Below are 15338 nucleotides of genomic sequence, written 5' to 3' on the forward strand. Positions count from 1 at the left end.
TTCCAGTAGCGCAGTGCATAGCGCTCAGGGCCTCTACGCAAGAAGTCGAGGTTTCAATACCCTCCGAGGAGAATAGAAAGAACTTTTGGCACACAATTATTTGAAAATGACAAAACTTCAGACTGGAATTGTCAGAATTACAGTGGATAGCGCGATGGACTTCTGATCCAGATGTCGCGGGTTCGAATCCTACGTAAGACGATACAAATCACTTTTTAGTACGTAATGAAACAAACGAAAAAACTTTAAACTTGATACATGAGAATTGTGTTACGAATTTTCAACTCACCAAAAGATTAAAAACAAAAAAAATAATCTTCGTTCGCTTCGTTATTAGAGGAGCAGCGCAAAAAAATGAGAAAATAACAGATGCCCTAAAACAGGATTGACAATACATAACAAAAGTTTTTGATGAAATAAAAGATCAGCAAAAAACGTGACCTAATTCGAGTCCTCGTAGCGCAGTGGATAGCGCGCTGGACTTCTAATCCAGAGGTCGAGTGTTCGATTCCCGCCGAAGATGAAACAAAGTTCTTTTTGGTACACAAAGAAAGCAAAATCAGAAAACTTCAATCTGGATACATAGTAATTCTTTCAAGATATTTATATCTCACAAAGATGAAAAACAAAAACAGGATTGACAATACATAACAAAAGTCTTTGATGAAATGAAAGATCAGCAAAAAAACGGGCCCTAATTCGAGTCCTCGTAGCGCAGTGGATAGCGCGCTGGACTTCTAATCCAGAGGTCGAGGGTTCGAATCCCGCCCAGGACGCAACAAAGTTCTTTCTGGTACACAAAAAAAGCCAAATCAGAAAACTTCAATCTGGATACATAGTAATTCTTTCAAGATATTTATATCTCACAAAGATGAAAAACAAAAAATTAACATTTGTTCACTCCATTAATACAGCAATACCACATGAAGTTCAGACATTAAAAAAAGCCCTAACATAGGATTGAGAAAACAAGATAACCGTGTTTGATGAAAAGTAGAAAAGGTCAGCAAAAAACGCGCCCTAATGCAAGTTCCAGTAGCGCAGTGCAGAGCGCTCAGGACCTCTACGCAAAAAGTCGAGGTTTCAATTCCTCCCGAGGAGGATCGAAAGAACTTTTGGCACACAATTATTTGAAAATGACAAAACTTCAGACTGGAATTGTCAGAATTACAGTGGATAGCGCGATGGAATTCTGATCCAGATGTCGCGGGTTCGAATCCTACGTACGACGATACAAATCACTTTTTAGTACGTAATGAAGCAAAGGAAAAAACTTTAAACTTGATACATGAGAATTGTGTTACCAATTTTTAACTCACCAACAAAGATTAAAAACAAAAAAATAACCTTCGTTCGCTTCGTTATTAGAGGAGCAGCGCAAAAAAATGAGAAAATAACAGATGCCCTAAAACAGGATTGACAATACATAACAAAAGTTTTTGATGAAATAAAAGATCAGCAAAAAACGTGACCTAATTCGAGTCCTCGTAGCGCAGTGGATAGCGCGCTGGACTTCTAATCCAGAGGTCGAGTGTTCGATTCCCGCCGAGGATGAAACAAAGTTCTTTTTGGTACACAAAGAAAGCAAAATCAGAAAACTTCAATCTGGATACATAGTAATTCTTTCAAGATATTTATATCTCACAAAGATGAAAAACAAAAACAGGATTGACAATACATAACAAAAGTCTTTGATGAAATGAAAGATCAGCAAAAAAACGGGCCCTAATTCGAGTCCTCGTAGCGCAGTGGATAGCGCGCTGGACTTCTAATCCAGAGGTCGAGGGTTCGAATCCCGCCCAGGACGCAACAAAGTTCTTTCTGGTACACAAAAAAAGCCAAATCAGAAAACTTCAATCTGGATACATAGTAATTCTTTCAAGCTATTTATATCTCACAAAGATGAAAAACAAAAAAATAGCATTTGTTCACTCCATTAATACAGCAATACCACATGAAGTTCAGACATTAAAAAAAGCCCTAACATAGGATTGAGAAAACAAGATAACCGTGTTTGATGAAAAGTAGAAAAGGTTAGCAAAAAACGCGCCCTAATGCAAGTTCCAGTAGCGCAGTGCAGAGCGCTCAGGACCTCTACGCAAAAAGTCGAGGTTTCAATTCCTCCCGAGGAGGATCGAAAGAACTTTTGGCACACAATTATTTGAAAATGACAAAACTTCAGACTGGAATTGTCAGAATTACAGTGGATAGCGCGATGGACTTCTGATCCAGATGTCGCGGGTTCGAATCCTACGTACGACGATACAAATCACTTTTTAGTACGTAATGAAGCAAAGGAAAAAACTTTAAACCTGATACATGAGAATTGTGTTACGAATTTTTAACTCACCAACAAAGATTAAAAACAAAAAAATAACCTTCGTTCGCTTCGTTATTAGAGGAGCAGCGCAAAAAAATGAGAAAATAACAGATGCCCTAAAACAGGATTGACAATACATAACAAAAGTCTTTGATAAAATGAAAGATCAGCAAAAAAACGGGCCCTAATTCGCGTCCTCGTAGCGCAGTGGATAGCGCGCTGGACTTCTAATCCAGAGGTCGAGGGGTTCGAATCCCGCCCAGGATGAAACAAAGTTCTTTCTGGTACACAAAAAAAAGCCAAATCAGAAAACTTCAATCTGGATACATAGTAATTCTTTCAAGATATTTATATCTCACAAAGATGAAAAACAAAAAATTAACAGTTGTTCACTCCATTAATACAGCAATACCACATGAAGTTCAGACAATAAAAAAAGCCCTAACATAGGATTGAGAAAACAAGATAACCGTGTTTGATGAAAAGTAGAAAAGGTCAGCAAAAAACGCTCCCTAATGCAAGTTCCAGTAGCGCAGTGCAGAGCGCTCAGGACCTCTACGCAAAAAGTCGAGGTTTCAATTCCTCCCGAGGAGGATCGAAAGAACTTTTGGCACACAATTATTTGAAAATGACAAAAGTTCACACTGGAATTGTCAGAATTACAGTGGATAGCGCGATGGACTTCTGATCCAGATGTCGCGGGTTCGAATCCTACGTACGACGATACAAATCACTTTTTAGTACGTAATGAAGCAAAGGAAAAAACTTTAAACTTGATACATGAGAATTGTGTTACCAATTTTTAACTCACCAACAAAGATTAAAAACAAAAAAATAACCTTCGTTCGCTTCGTTCGCAGTCTGGATACATAGTAATTCTTTCAACATATTCATATCTCACATAGATGAAAAACAAAAACAGGATTGACAATACATAACAAAAGTCTTTGAAGAAATGAAAGATCAGCAAAAAAACGGGCCCTAATTCGAGTCCTCGTAGCGCAGTGGATAGCGCGATGGACTTCTGATCCAGATGTCGCGGGTTCGAATCCTACGTACGACGATACAAATCACTTTTTAGTACGTAATGAAGCAAAGGAAAAAACTTTAAACTTGATACATGAGAATTGTGTTACCAATTTTTAACTCACCAACAAAGATTAAAAACAAAAAAATAACCTTCGTTCGCTTCGTTCGCAGTCTGGATACATAGTAATTCTTTCAACATATTCATATCTCACATAGATGAAAAACAAAAACAGGATTGACAATACATAACAAAAGTCTTTGAAGAAATGAAAGATCAGCAAAAAAACGGGCCCTAATTCGAGTCCTCGTAGCTCAGTGGATAGCGCGATGGACTTCCGATCCAGATGTCGCGGGTTCGAATCCCGCCGGGGATGAAACAAAGTTCTTTTTGGTACACAAAGAAAGCAAAATCAGAAAACTTCAATCTGGATACATAGTAATTCTTTCAACATATTCATATCTCACATAGATGAAAAACAAAAACAGGATTGACAATACATAACAAAAGTTTTTGATGAAATAAAAGATCAGCAAAAAACGTGACCTAATTCGAGTCCTCGTAGCGCAGTGGATAGCGCGCTGGACTTCTAATCCAGAGGTCGAGTGTTCGATTCCCGCCGAGGATGAAACAAAGTTCTTTTTGGTACACAAAGAAAGCAAAATCAGAAAACTTCAATCTGGATACATCGTAATTCTTTCAACATATTCATATCTCACATAGATGAAAAACAAAAAATTAACATTTGTTCACTCCATTAATACAGCAACACCACATGAAGTTCAGACAATAACAAAAGCCCTAACATAGGATTGAGAAAACAAGATAACCAATTTTGATGAAAAGGAGAAAAGGTCAGCAAAAACGCGCCCTAATGCAAGTTCCAGTAGCGCAGTGCATAGCGCTCAGGGCCTCTACGCAAGAAGTCGAGGTTTCAATACCCTCCGAGGAGGATAGAAAGAACTTTTGGCACACAAATATTTGAAAATGACAGAACTTCAGACTGGAATTGTCAGAATTACAGTGGATAGCGCGATGGACTTCTGATCCAGATGTCGCGGGTTTCAATCCTACGTACGACGATAGAAATCACTTTTTAGTACGTAATGAAGCAAAGGAAAAAACTTTAAACTTGATACATCGGAATTGTGTTACGAATTTTCAACTCGCCAACAAAGATTAAAAACAAAAAAATACCCTTCGTTCGCTTCATTATTAGAGCAGCGCAAAAAAATGAGAAAATAACAGATACCCTAAAACAGGATTGACAATACATAACAAAAGTCTTTGATGAAGTAAAAGATCAGCAAAAAAACGGGCCCTAATTCGAGTCCTCGTAGCGCAGTGGATAGCGCGCTGGACTTCTAATCCAGAGGTCGGGGGTTCGAATCCCGCCGGGGATGAAACAAAGTTCTTTTTGGTACACAAAGAAAGCAAAATCAGAAAACTTCAATCTGGATATATCGTAACTCTTTCAACATATTTATATCTCACAAAGATGAAAAACAAAAAATTAACATTTGTTCACTCCATTAATACAGCAATACCACATGAAGTTCAGACAATAACAAAAGCCCTAACATAGGATTGAGAAAACAAGAAAACCGTGTTTGATGAAAAGGAGAAAAGGTCAGCAAAAAACGCGTCCTAATGCAAGTCCGAGTAGCGCAGTGCATAGCGCTCAGGGCCTCTACGCAAGAAGTCGACGTTTCAATACCCTCCGAGGAGGATAGAAAGAACTTTTTGGCGGACAATTATTTCCAAATGACAAAATTTCAGACTGGAATTATCAGAATTACAGTGGATAGCACGATGGACTTCTGATCCAGATGTCGGGGGTTCGAATCCTACGTAAGACGATACAAATCACTTTTTAGTACGTAATGACGCAAAGGAAAAAACTTTAAACTTGATACATCGGAATTGTGTTACGAATTTTCAACTCACCAACAAAGATTAAAAACAAAAAAATAACCTTCGTTCGCTTCATTATTAGAGGAGCAGCGCAAAAAAATGAGAACAGATGCCCTAAAACAGGATTGACAATACATAACAAAAGTCTTTGATGAAATAAAAGATCAGCAAAAAAACGCGCCCTAATTCGAGTCCTCGTAGCGCAGTGGATAGCGCACTGGACTTCTAATCCAGAGGTCGCGGGTTCGAATCCCGCCGGGGATGAAACAAAGTTCTTTTTGGTACACAAAGAAAGCAAAATCAGAAAACTTCAATCTGGATATATCGTAATTCTTTCAACATATTTATATCTCACAAAGATGAAAAACAAAAAATTAACATTTGTTCACTCCATTAATACAGCAATACCACATGAAGTTCAGACAATAACAAAAACCCTAACATAGGATTGAGAGTACAAGATAACCGTGTTTGATGGAAAAGAGAAAAGTTCAGCAAAAAACGCGTCCTATTGCAAGTCCCAGTAGCGCAGTGCAGAGCGCTCAGGGCCTCTACGCAAGAAGTCGAGGTTTCAATACCCTCCGAGGAGGATAGAAAGAACTTTTGGCGCACAATTATTTCAAAATGACAAAACTTCAGACTGGAATTATCAGAATTACAGTGGATAGCGCGATGGATTTCTGATCCAGATGTCGCGGGTTCGAATCCTACGTAAGACGATACAAATCACTTTTTAGTACGCAATGAAGCAAAGGAAAAAACTTTGAAGTTGATACATTGGAATTGTGTTACGAATTTTCAACTCACCAACGAAGATGAAAAAAAAACCTTCGTTCGCTTCATTATTAGAACAGCGCAAAAAAATGAGAAAATAACATACACTAAAACATGATTGAGAACACAAAATAAAAGTCTTTGATTAAATAAAAGATCAGCAAAAAACGTTCCCTAATTCCAGTCCTCGTAGCGCAGTGGATAGCGCACTGGACTTCTAATCCAGAGGTCGAGGGGTTCGAATCCCGCCGAAGATGATACACAAAAAAGCCAAATCACAAAACTTCAATCTGGATACATCGTAATTCTTTCAACATATTTATATCTCACAATTATGAGAAAACAAAAAATTAACGTTTGTTCACAAAATTGATACAGCAGTACCACATGAATTTCAGACAATAACAAAAGCCCTAAAATAGGATTCAGAATGCAAAATAACTGTGTTTGATGAAAAGGACAAAAAGGTCAGCAAAAAGCGCGTCCTAATGCAAGTCCTAGTAGCGCAGTGCATAGCGCTCAGGACCTCTACGAAAGAAGTCGAGGTTTCAATTCCCTCCGAGGAGGATAGAAAGAACTTTTGGCACACAATTATTTCAAAATGACAAAATTTCAGACTGGAATTATCAGAATTCCAGTGGATAACGCGATGAACTTCTGATCCAGATGTCGCGGGTTCGAATCCTACGGAAAAGGATACAAATCACTTTTTAGTAAAAAAAAATGAGAAAATAACAGATGCCCTAAAACACGATTGAAAATACATAATAAAAGACTTTGATGAAATAAAAGATCAGCAAAAAACGTGCCCTAATTCGAGTCCTCGTAGCGCAGTGGATAGCGCGCTGGACTTCTAATGCAGAGGTCGAGGGTTCGAGTCACGACGAGGATGAAACAAAGTTCTTTTAGGTACACAAAGAAAGCAAAATCAGAAAATTTCAATCTGGACACATCGTAATTCTTTCAACATACTTTTATCTAAAAAGATGAAAAAAAATTAACATTGGTTCACTCCATTAATACAGCAGTACAACAAAAAGTTCAGACAAAAACAAAAGCCCTAAAAAAGGATTGAGAATGCAAAATAACTGTGTTTGATGAAAAGGAGAAAACGCCAGCAAAAAACGCGTCCTAATGCAAGTCCTAGTAGCGCAGTACATAGCGCTCAGGACCTCTACGCGAGAAGTCGAGGTTTCAATTCCCCCCGAGGAGGATAGAAAGAACTTTTGGCCCACAATTAATTCAAAATGACAAAATTTCAGACTGGAATTATCAGAATTCCAGTTGATAACGCGATGAACTTCTGATCCAGAAGTCGCGGGTTCGAATCCTACGGAAGAAGATACAAATCACTTTTTAGTTAAAAAAATGAGAAAATAACAGATGCCCTAAAACAGGATTGAAAATACATAATAAAAGACTTTGATGTAATAAAAGATCAGCAAAAAACGTGCTCTACTTCGAGTCCTCGTAGCGCAGTGGATAGCGCGCTGGACTTCTAATCCAGAGGTCGAGGGTTCGAGTCCCCATGAAGATGAAACAAAGTTCTTTTAGGTACACACAGAAAGCAAAATCAGAAAATTTCAATCTGGACACATCGTAATTCTTTCAACATACTTTTATCTAAAAAGATGAAAAAAAAATTAACATTGGTTCACTCCATTAATACAGCAGTAATACAAAAAGTTCAGACAAAAAAAAGCCCTAAAATAGGATTGAGAATGCAAAATAACTGTGTTTGATGAAAAGGAGAAAACGCCAGCAAAAAACGCGTCCTAATGCAAGTCCTAGTAGCGCAGTACATAGCGCTCAGGACCTCTACGCGAGAAGTCGAGGTTTCAATTCCCCCCGAGGAGGATAGAAAGAACTTTTGGCCCACAATTAATTCAAAATGACAAAATTTCAGACTGGAATTATAAGAATTCCAGTGGATAACGCGATGAACTTCTGATCCAGAAGTCGCGGGTTCGAATCCTACGGAAGAGGATACAAATCACTTTTTAGATAAAAAAATGAGAAAATAACAGATGCCCTAAAACAGGATTGAAAATACATAATAAAAGACTTTGATGAAATAAAAGATCAGCAAAAAACGTGCCCTAATTCGAGTCCTCGTAGCGCAGTGGATAGCGCGCTGGACTTCTAATACAGAGGTCGCGGGTTCGAATCCCGCTGAGGATGAAACAAAGTTCTTTTAGGTAAACAAAGAAAGCAAAATCAGAAAATTTCAATCTGGACACATCCTAATTCTTTCAACATACTTTTATCTAAAAAAGATGAAAAAAAAATTAACATTGGTTCACTCCATTAATACAGCAGTACCACAAAAAGTTCAGACAATAACAAAAACCCTAAAAAAGGATTGAGAGTACAAGATAACCATGTTTGATGAAAAGGAGAAAAGGTCAGCAAAAAACGCAACCTAATGCAAGTCCCAGTAACGCAGTGCATAGCGCTCAGGACCTCTACGCAAGAAATCGAGTTTTCAATTATCAGAAATACAGTGGATAGCGCCATGGACTTCTGGTCGCGGGTTCGAATCCCGCTGAGGATGATACAAATTTCATTTTGGTACACAAAGAAAGCAAAATCAGAAAATTTCAATCTGGACACATCGTAATAGTTTGAACATACTTTTATCTAAAAAAGATGAAACAAAAATAACATTGGTTCACTCCATTAATACAGCAGTACCACAAAAAGTTCAGACAATAAAAAAAGCCCTAACATAGGATTGAGAAAACAAGATAACCGTGTTTGATGAAAAGTAGAAAAGGTCAGCAGAAAACGCGCCCTAATGCAAGTTCCAGTAGCGCAGTGCAGAGCGCTCAGGACCTCTACGCAAGAAATCGAGGTTTCAATTATCAGAAATACAGTGGATAGCGCGATGGACTTCTGATCCAGATGTCGCGGGTTCGAATCCCGCCGAGAATGATACAAATTATTTTTTGGTACACAAAGAAAGCGAAATCAGAAAATTTCAATCTGATATCGTAATTCCTTCAACAAACTTTTATCGAAAAAAATGAAAAAAAAAATTAACATTGGTTCACTCCAATATTACAGCAGTACCACAAAAAGTTCAGACAAAAACAAAAGCACTAAAATAGGATTGAGATTGCAAAATATCTGTGTTTGATGAAAAGGAGAAAACGCCAGCAAAAAACGCGTCCTAATGCAAGTCCTAGTAGCGCAGTACATAGCGCTCAGGACCTCTACGCGAGAAGTCAAGGTTTCAATTCCCCCCGAGGAGGATAGAAAGAACTTTTGGCCCACAATTAATTCAAAATGACAAGATTTCAGACTGGAATTATCAGAATTCCAGTGGATAACGCGATGAACTTCTGATCCAGATGTCGCGGGTTCGAATCCCGCCGAGAATGATACAAATTATTTTTTGGTACACAAAGAAAGCAAAATCAGAAAATTTCAATCTGGACACATCGTAATTCTTTCAACATACTTTATCTGAAAAAGATAAAAAAAAATTAACATAGGTTCACTCCATTAATACAGCAGTACCACAAAAAGTTCAGACAATAACAAAAACCCTAAAAAAAGATTGAGAGTACAAGATAACCATGTTTGATGAAAAGGAGAGAAGGTCAGCAAGAAACGCGTCTTAATGCAAGTCCCAGTAACGCAGTGCATAGCGCTCAGGACCTCTACGCAAGAAATCGAGGTTTCAATTATCAGAAATACAGTGGATAGCGCGATGGACTTTTGATCCAGATGTCGCGGGTTCGAATCCCGCCGAGAATGATACAAATTATTTTTTGGTACACAAAGAAAGCGAAATCAGAAAATTTCAATCTGGACACATCGTAATTCTTTCAACATACTTTATCTGAAAAAGATAAAAAAAAATTAACATAGGTTCACTCCATTAATACAGCAGTACCACAAAAAGTTCAGACAATAACAAAAACCCTAAAAAAAGATTGAGAGTACAAGATAACCATGTTTGATGAAAAGGAGAGAAGGTCAGCAAGAAACGCGTCTTAATGCAAGTCCCAGTAACGCAGTGCATAGCGCTCAGGACCTCTACGCGAGAAGTCAAGGTTTCAATTCCCCCCGAGGAGGATAGAAAGAACTTTTGGCCCACAATTAATTCAAAATGACAAAATTTCAGACTGGAATTATCAGAATTCCAGTGGATAACGCGATGAACTTCTGATCCAGAAGTTGCGGGTTCGAATCCTACGGAAGAAGATACAAATCACTTTTTAGTTAAAAAAATGAGAAAATAACAGATGCCCTAAAACAGGATTGAAAATACATAATAAAAGACTTTGATGTAATAAAAGATCAGCAAAAAACGTGCTCTACTTCGAGTCCTCGTAGCGCAGTGGATAGCGCGCTGGACTTCTAATCCAGAGGTCGAGGGTTCGAGTCCCCATGAAGATGAAACAAAGTTCTTTTAGGTACACACAGAAAGCAAAATCAGAAAATTTCAATCTGGACACATCGTAATTCTTTCAACATACTTTTATCTAAAAAGATGAAAAAAAAATTAACATTGGTTCACTCCATTAATACAGCAGTAATACAAAAAGTTCAGACAAAAAAAGCCCTAAAATAGGATTGAGAATGCAAAATAACTGTGTTTGATGAAAAGGAGAAAACGCCAGCAAAAAACGCGTCCTAATGCAAGTCCTAGTAGCGCAGTACATAGCGCTCAGGACCTCTACGCGAGAAGTCGAGGTTTCAATTCCCCCCGAGGAGGATAGAAAGAACTTTTGGCCCACAATTAATTCAAAATGACAAAATTTCAGACTGGAATTATAAGAATTCCAGTGGATAACGCGATGAACTTCTGATCCAGAAGTCGCGGGTTCGAATCCTACGGAAGAGGATACAAATCACTTTTTAGATAAAAAAATGAGAAAATAACAGATGCCCTAAAACAGGATTGAAAATACATAATAAAAGACTTTGATGAAATAAAAGATCAGCAAAAAACGTGCCCTAATTCGAGTCCTCGTAGCGCAGTGGATAGCGCGCTGGACTTCTAATACAGAGGTCGCGGGTTCGAATCCCGCTGAGGATGAAACAAAGTTCTTTTAGGTAAACAAAGAAAGCCAAATCAGAAAATTTCAATCTGGACACATCCTAATTCTTTCAACATACTTTTATCTAAAAAAGATGAAAAAAAAATTAACATTGGTTCACTCCATTAATACAGCAGTACCACAAAAAGTTCAGACAATAACAAAAACCCTAAAAAAGGATTGAGAGTACAAGATAACCATGTTTGATGAAAAGGAGAAAAGGTCAGCAAAAAACGCAACCTAATGCAAGTCCCAGTAACGCAGTGCATAGCGCTCAGGACCTCTACGCAAGAAATCGAGTTTTCAATTATCAGAAATACAGTGGATAGCGCCATGGACTTCTGGTCGCGGGTTCGAATCCCGCTGAGGATGATACAAATTTCATTTTGGTACACAAAGAAAGCAAAATCAGAAAATTTCAATCTGGACACATCGTAATAGTTTGAACATACTTTTATCTAAAAAAGATGAAACAAAAATAACATTGGTTCACTCCATTAATACAGCAGTACCACAAAAAGTTCAGACAATAAAAAAGCCCTAACATAGGATTGAGAAAACAAGATAACCGTGTTTGATGAAAAGTAGAAAAGGTCAGCAAAAAACGCGCCCTAATGCAAGTTCCAGTAGCGCAGTGCAGAGCGCTCAGGACCTCTACGCAAGAAATCGAGGTTTCAATTATCAGAAATACAGTGGATAGCGCGATGGACTTCTGATCCAGATGTCGCGGGTTCGAATCCCGCCGAGAATGATACAAATTATTTTTTGGTACACAAAGAAAGCGAAATCAGAAAATTTCAATCTGATATCGTAATTCCTTCAACAAACTTTTATCGAAAAAAATGAAAAAAAAATTAACATTGGTTCACTCCAATATTACAGCAGTACCACAAAAAGTTCAGACAAAAACAAAAGCACTAAAATAGGATTGAGATTGCAAAATATCTGTGTTTGATGAAAAGGAGAAAACGCCAGCAAAAAACGCGTCCTAATGCAAGTCCTAGTAGCGCAGTACATAGCGCTCAGGACCTCTACGCGAGAAGTCAAGGTTTCAATTCCCCCCGAGGAGGATAGAAAGAACTTTTGGCCCACAATTAATTCAAAATGACAAGATTTCAGACTGGAATTATCAGAATTCCAGTGGATAACGCGATGAACTTCTGATCCAGATGTCGCGGGTTCGAATCCCGCCGAGAATGATACAAATTATTTTTTGGTACACAAAGAAAGCAAAATCAGAAAATTTCAATCTGGACACATCGTAATTCTTTCAACATACTTTATCTGAAAAAGATAAAAAAAAATTAACATAGGTTCACTCCATTAATACAGCAGTACCACAAAAAGTTCAGACAATAACAAAAACCCTAAAAAAAGATTGAGAGTACAAGATAACCATGTTTGATGAAAAGGAGAGAAGGTCAGCAAGAAACGCGTCTTAATGCAAGTCCCAGTAACGCAGTGCATAGCGCTCAGGACCTCTACGCAAGAAATCGAGGTTTCAATTATCAGAAATACAGTGGATAGCGCGATGGACTTTTGATCCAGATGTCGCGGGTTCGAATCCCGCCGAGAATGATACAAATTATTTTTTGGTACACAAAGAAAGCGAAATCAGAAAATTTCAATCTGATATCGTATTTCCTTCAACAAACTTTTATCGAAAAAATGAAAAAAAATTAACATTGGTTCACTCCAATATTACAGCAGTACCACAAAAAGTTCAGACAAAAACAAAAGCCCTAAAATAGGATTGAGAATGCAAAATAACTGTTTTTGATGAAAAGGAGAAAAAGCCAGCAAAAAACGCGTCCTAATGCAAGTCCGAGTAGCGCAGTACATAGCGCTCAGGACCTCTACGAGAGAAGGTGAGGTTTCACTTCCCCCCGAGGAGGATAGAAAGAACTTTTGGCCCACAGTTAATTCAAAATGACAAAATTTCAGACTGGAATTATCAGAATTCCAGTGGAAAACGCGATGAACTTCTGATCCCGATGTCGCGGGTTCGAATCCTACGGAAGAGGAAACAAATCACTTTTTAGTAACAAAAATGAGAAAATAACAGATGCCCTAAAACAGGATTGAAAATACATAATAAATGACTTTGATGAAATAAAAGATCAGCAAAAAACGTTCCCTAATTCGAGTCCTCGTAGCGCAGTGCATAGCGCGCTGGACTTCTAATCCAGAGGTCGCGGGTTCGAATCCCGCCGAGGATGAAACAAAGTTCTTTTTGGTACACAAAGAAAACAAAATCAGAAAACTTCAATCTGGATACATCGTAATTCTTTCAACATATTTATATCTCACAAAGATGAAAAACAAAAATTTAACATTTGTTCACTCCATTAATACAGCAATACCACATGAAGTTCAGACAATAACAAAAGCCCTAACATAGGATTGAGAAAACAAAATAACCGTGTTTGATGAAAAGGAGAAAAGGTCAGCAAAAAACGCGTCCGAATGCAAGTCCTAGTAACGCAGTGCATAGCGCTCAGGACCTCTACGCAAGAAATCGAGGTTTCAATTATCAGAAATACAGTGGATAGCGCGATGGACTTTTGATCCAGATGTCGCGGGTTCGAATCCCGCCGAGAATGATACAAATTATTTTTTGGTACACAAAGAAAGCGAAATCAGAAAATTTCAATCTGATATCGTAATTCCTTCAACAAACTTTTATCGAAAAAAATGAAAAAAAATTAACATTGGTTCACTCCAATATTACAGCAGTACCACAAAAAGTTCAGACAAAAACAAAAGCCCTAAAATAGGATTGAGAATGCAAAATAACTGTGTTTGATGAAAAGGAGAAAACGCCAGCAAAAAACGCGTCCTAATGCAAGTCCGAGTAGCGCAGTACATAGCGCTCAGGACCTCTACGAGAGAAGTCGAGGTTTCAGTTACCCCCGAGGAGGATAGAAAGAACTTTTGGCCCACAATTAATCCAAAATGACAAAATTTCAGAGTGGAATTATCAGAATTCCAGTGGATAGCGCGATGAACTTCTGATCCAGAAGTCGCGGGTTCGAATCCTACGGAAGAGGATACAAATCACTTTTTAGTAAAAAAAAATGAGAAAATAACAGATGCCCTAAAATAGGATTGAGAATACATAATAAAAGTCTTTGATGAAATAAAAGATAAGCAAAAAACGTTCCCTAATTCGAGTCCTCGTAAAGCAGTGGATAGCGCGCTGGACTTCTAATCCAGAGGTCGCGGGTTCGAGTCCCGCCGAGGATGAAACAAAGTTCTTTTAGGTACACAAAGAAAGCAAAATCAGAAAATTTCAATCTGGACACATCTTAATTCTTTCAACATACTTTTATCTAAAAAGATGAAAAAAAAATTAACATTGGTTCACTCCATTAATACAGCAGTACCACAAAAAGTTCAGACAAAACCAAAAGCCCTAAAATAGGATTGAGAAAGCAAAATAACTGTGTTTGATGAAAAGCAGAAAACGCCAGCATACAACGCGTCCTAATGCAAGTCCTAGTAGAGCAGTACATAGCGCTCAGGACCTCTACGAGAGAAGGCGAGGTTTCACTTCCCCCCGAGGAGGATAGAAAGAACTTTTGGCCCACAGTTAATTCAAAATGACAAAATTTCAGACTGGAATTATCAGAATTCCAGTGGAAAACGCGATGAACTTCTGATCCCGATGTCGCGGGTTCGAATCCTACGGAAGAGGACACAAATCACTTTTTAGTAAAAAAAAAATGAGAAAATAACAGATGCCCTAAAACAGGATTGAAAATACATAATAAAAGACTTTGATGAAATAAAAGATCAGCAAAATACGTTCCCTAATTCGAGTCCTCGTAGCGCAGTGCATAGCGCGCTGGACTTCTAATCCAGAGGTCGCGGGTTCGAATCCCGCCGAGGATGAAACAAAGTTCTTTTAGGTACACAAAGAAAGCACAATCAGAAAATTTCAATCTGGACACATCGCAATTCTTTCAACATACTTTTATCTAAAAAAGATGGGAAAAAATTAATATTCGTTCACTCCATTAATACAGCAGTACCAAAAAAAGTTCAGACAATAACAAAAACCCCCCAAAAAAGGATTGAGAGTACAAGATAACCATGTTTGATGAAAAGGAGAAAAGGTCAGCAAAAAACGCGTCCTAATGCAAGTCCTAGTAACGCAGTGCATAGCGCTCAGGACCTCTACGCAAGAAATCGAGTTTTCAATTATCAGAAATACAATGGATAGCGCGATGGACTTCTGGTCGCGGGTTCG

General features: G+C 38.1%; 17 non-coding genes across 17 annotated transcripts; all 17 read left to right on the forward strand.

Moving 5' to 3' along the window:
- Positions 1–450: 450 nt before the first annotated feature.
- On the forward strand, positions 451–523 carry Trnar-ucu (transfer RNA arginine (anticodon UCU)). Its single transcript has one exon. It is a non-coding gene; the product is annotated as a tRNA-Arg (tRNA).
- Positions 524–703: 180 nt separating this feature from the next.
- Positions 704–776, forward strand: Trnar-ucu (transfer RNA arginine (anticodon UCU)). The gene has a single exon. It is a non-coding gene; the product is annotated as a tRNA-Arg (tRNA).
- Positions 777–1481: 705 nt separating this feature from the next.
- On the forward strand, positions 1482–1554 carry Trnar-ucu (transfer RNA arginine (anticodon UCU)). The gene has a single exon. It is a non-coding gene; the product is annotated as a tRNA-Arg (tRNA).
- Positions 1555–1734: 180 nt separating this feature from the next.
- On the forward strand, positions 1735–1807 carry Trnar-ucu (transfer RNA arginine (anticodon UCU)). The gene has a single exon. It is a non-coding gene; the product is annotated as a tRNA-Arg (tRNA).
- Positions 1808–2513: 706 nt separating this feature from the next.
- On the forward strand, positions 2514–2587 carry Trnar-ucu (transfer RNA arginine (anticodon UCU)). Its single transcript has one exon. It is a non-coding gene; the product is annotated as a tRNA-Arg (tRNA).
- Positions 2588–3650: 1063 nt separating this feature from the next.
- Trnag-ucc (transfer RNA glycine (anticodon UCC)) lies at positions 3651–3723 on the forward strand. The gene has a single exon. It is a non-coding gene; the product is annotated as a tRNA-Gly (tRNA).
- Positions 3724–3902: 179 nt separating this feature from the next.
- Trnar-ucu (transfer RNA arginine (anticodon UCU)) lies at positions 3903–3975 on the forward strand. The gene has a single exon. It is a non-coding gene; the product is annotated as a tRNA-Arg (tRNA).
- A 702-nt stretch (positions 3976–4677) lies between these two features.
- Trnar-ucu (transfer RNA arginine (anticodon UCU)) lies at positions 4678–4750 on the forward strand. The gene has a single exon. It is a non-coding gene; the product is annotated as a tRNA-Arg (tRNA).
- A 702-nt stretch (positions 4751–5452) lies between these two features.
- Trnar-ucu (transfer RNA arginine (anticodon UCU)) lies at positions 5453–5525 on the forward strand. Its single transcript has one exon. It is a non-coding gene; the product is annotated as a tRNA-Arg (tRNA).
- A 693-nt stretch (positions 5526–6218) lies between these two features.
- On the forward strand, positions 6219–6292 carry Trnar-ucu (transfer RNA arginine (anticodon UCU)). The gene has a single exon. It is a non-coding gene; the product is annotated as a tRNA-Arg (tRNA).
- Positions 6293–7499: 1207 nt separating this feature from the next.
- On the forward strand, positions 7500–7572 carry Trnar-ucu (transfer RNA arginine (anticodon UCU)). The gene has a single exon. It is a non-coding gene; the product is annotated as a tRNA-Arg (tRNA).
- Positions 7573–8143: 571 nt separating this feature from the next.
- Trnar-ucu (transfer RNA arginine (anticodon UCU)) lies at positions 8144–8216 on the forward strand. The gene has a single exon. It is a non-coding gene; the product is annotated as a tRNA-Arg (tRNA).
- A 2153-nt stretch (positions 8217–10369) lies between these two features.
- Trnar-ucu (transfer RNA arginine (anticodon UCU)) lies at positions 10370–10442 on the forward strand. Its single transcript has one exon. It is a non-coding gene; the product is annotated as a tRNA-Arg (tRNA).
- A 570-nt stretch (positions 10443–11012) lies between these two features.
- Trnar-ucu (transfer RNA arginine (anticodon UCU)) lies at positions 11013–11085 on the forward strand. Its single transcript has one exon. It is a non-coding gene; the product is annotated as a tRNA-Arg (tRNA).
- A 2147-nt stretch (positions 11086–13232) lies between these two features.
- Positions 13233–13305, forward strand: Trnar-ucu (transfer RNA arginine (anticodon UCU)). Its single transcript has one exon. It is a non-coding gene; the product is annotated as a tRNA-Arg (tRNA).
- A 954-nt stretch (positions 13306–14259) lies between these two features.
- Trnar-ucu (transfer RNA arginine (anticodon UCU)) lies at positions 14260–14332 on the forward strand. The gene has a single exon. It is a non-coding gene; the product is annotated as a tRNA-Arg (tRNA).
- Positions 14333–14907: 575 nt separating this feature from the next.
- On the forward strand, positions 14908–14980 carry Trnar-ucu (transfer RNA arginine (anticodon UCU)). The gene has a single exon. It is a non-coding gene; the product is annotated as a tRNA-Arg (tRNA).
- Positions 14981–15338: the final 358 nt, after the last annotated feature.

This window comes from Convolutriloba macropyga, chromosome 6, assembly GCF_964194025.1.
Source record: "Convolutriloba macropyga chromosome 6, txConMacr16.3, whole genome shotgun sequence".
Classification (NCBI taxonomy): Eukaryota; Metazoa; Xenacoelomorpha; order Acoela; family Convolutidae; genus Convolutriloba; species Convolutriloba macropyga.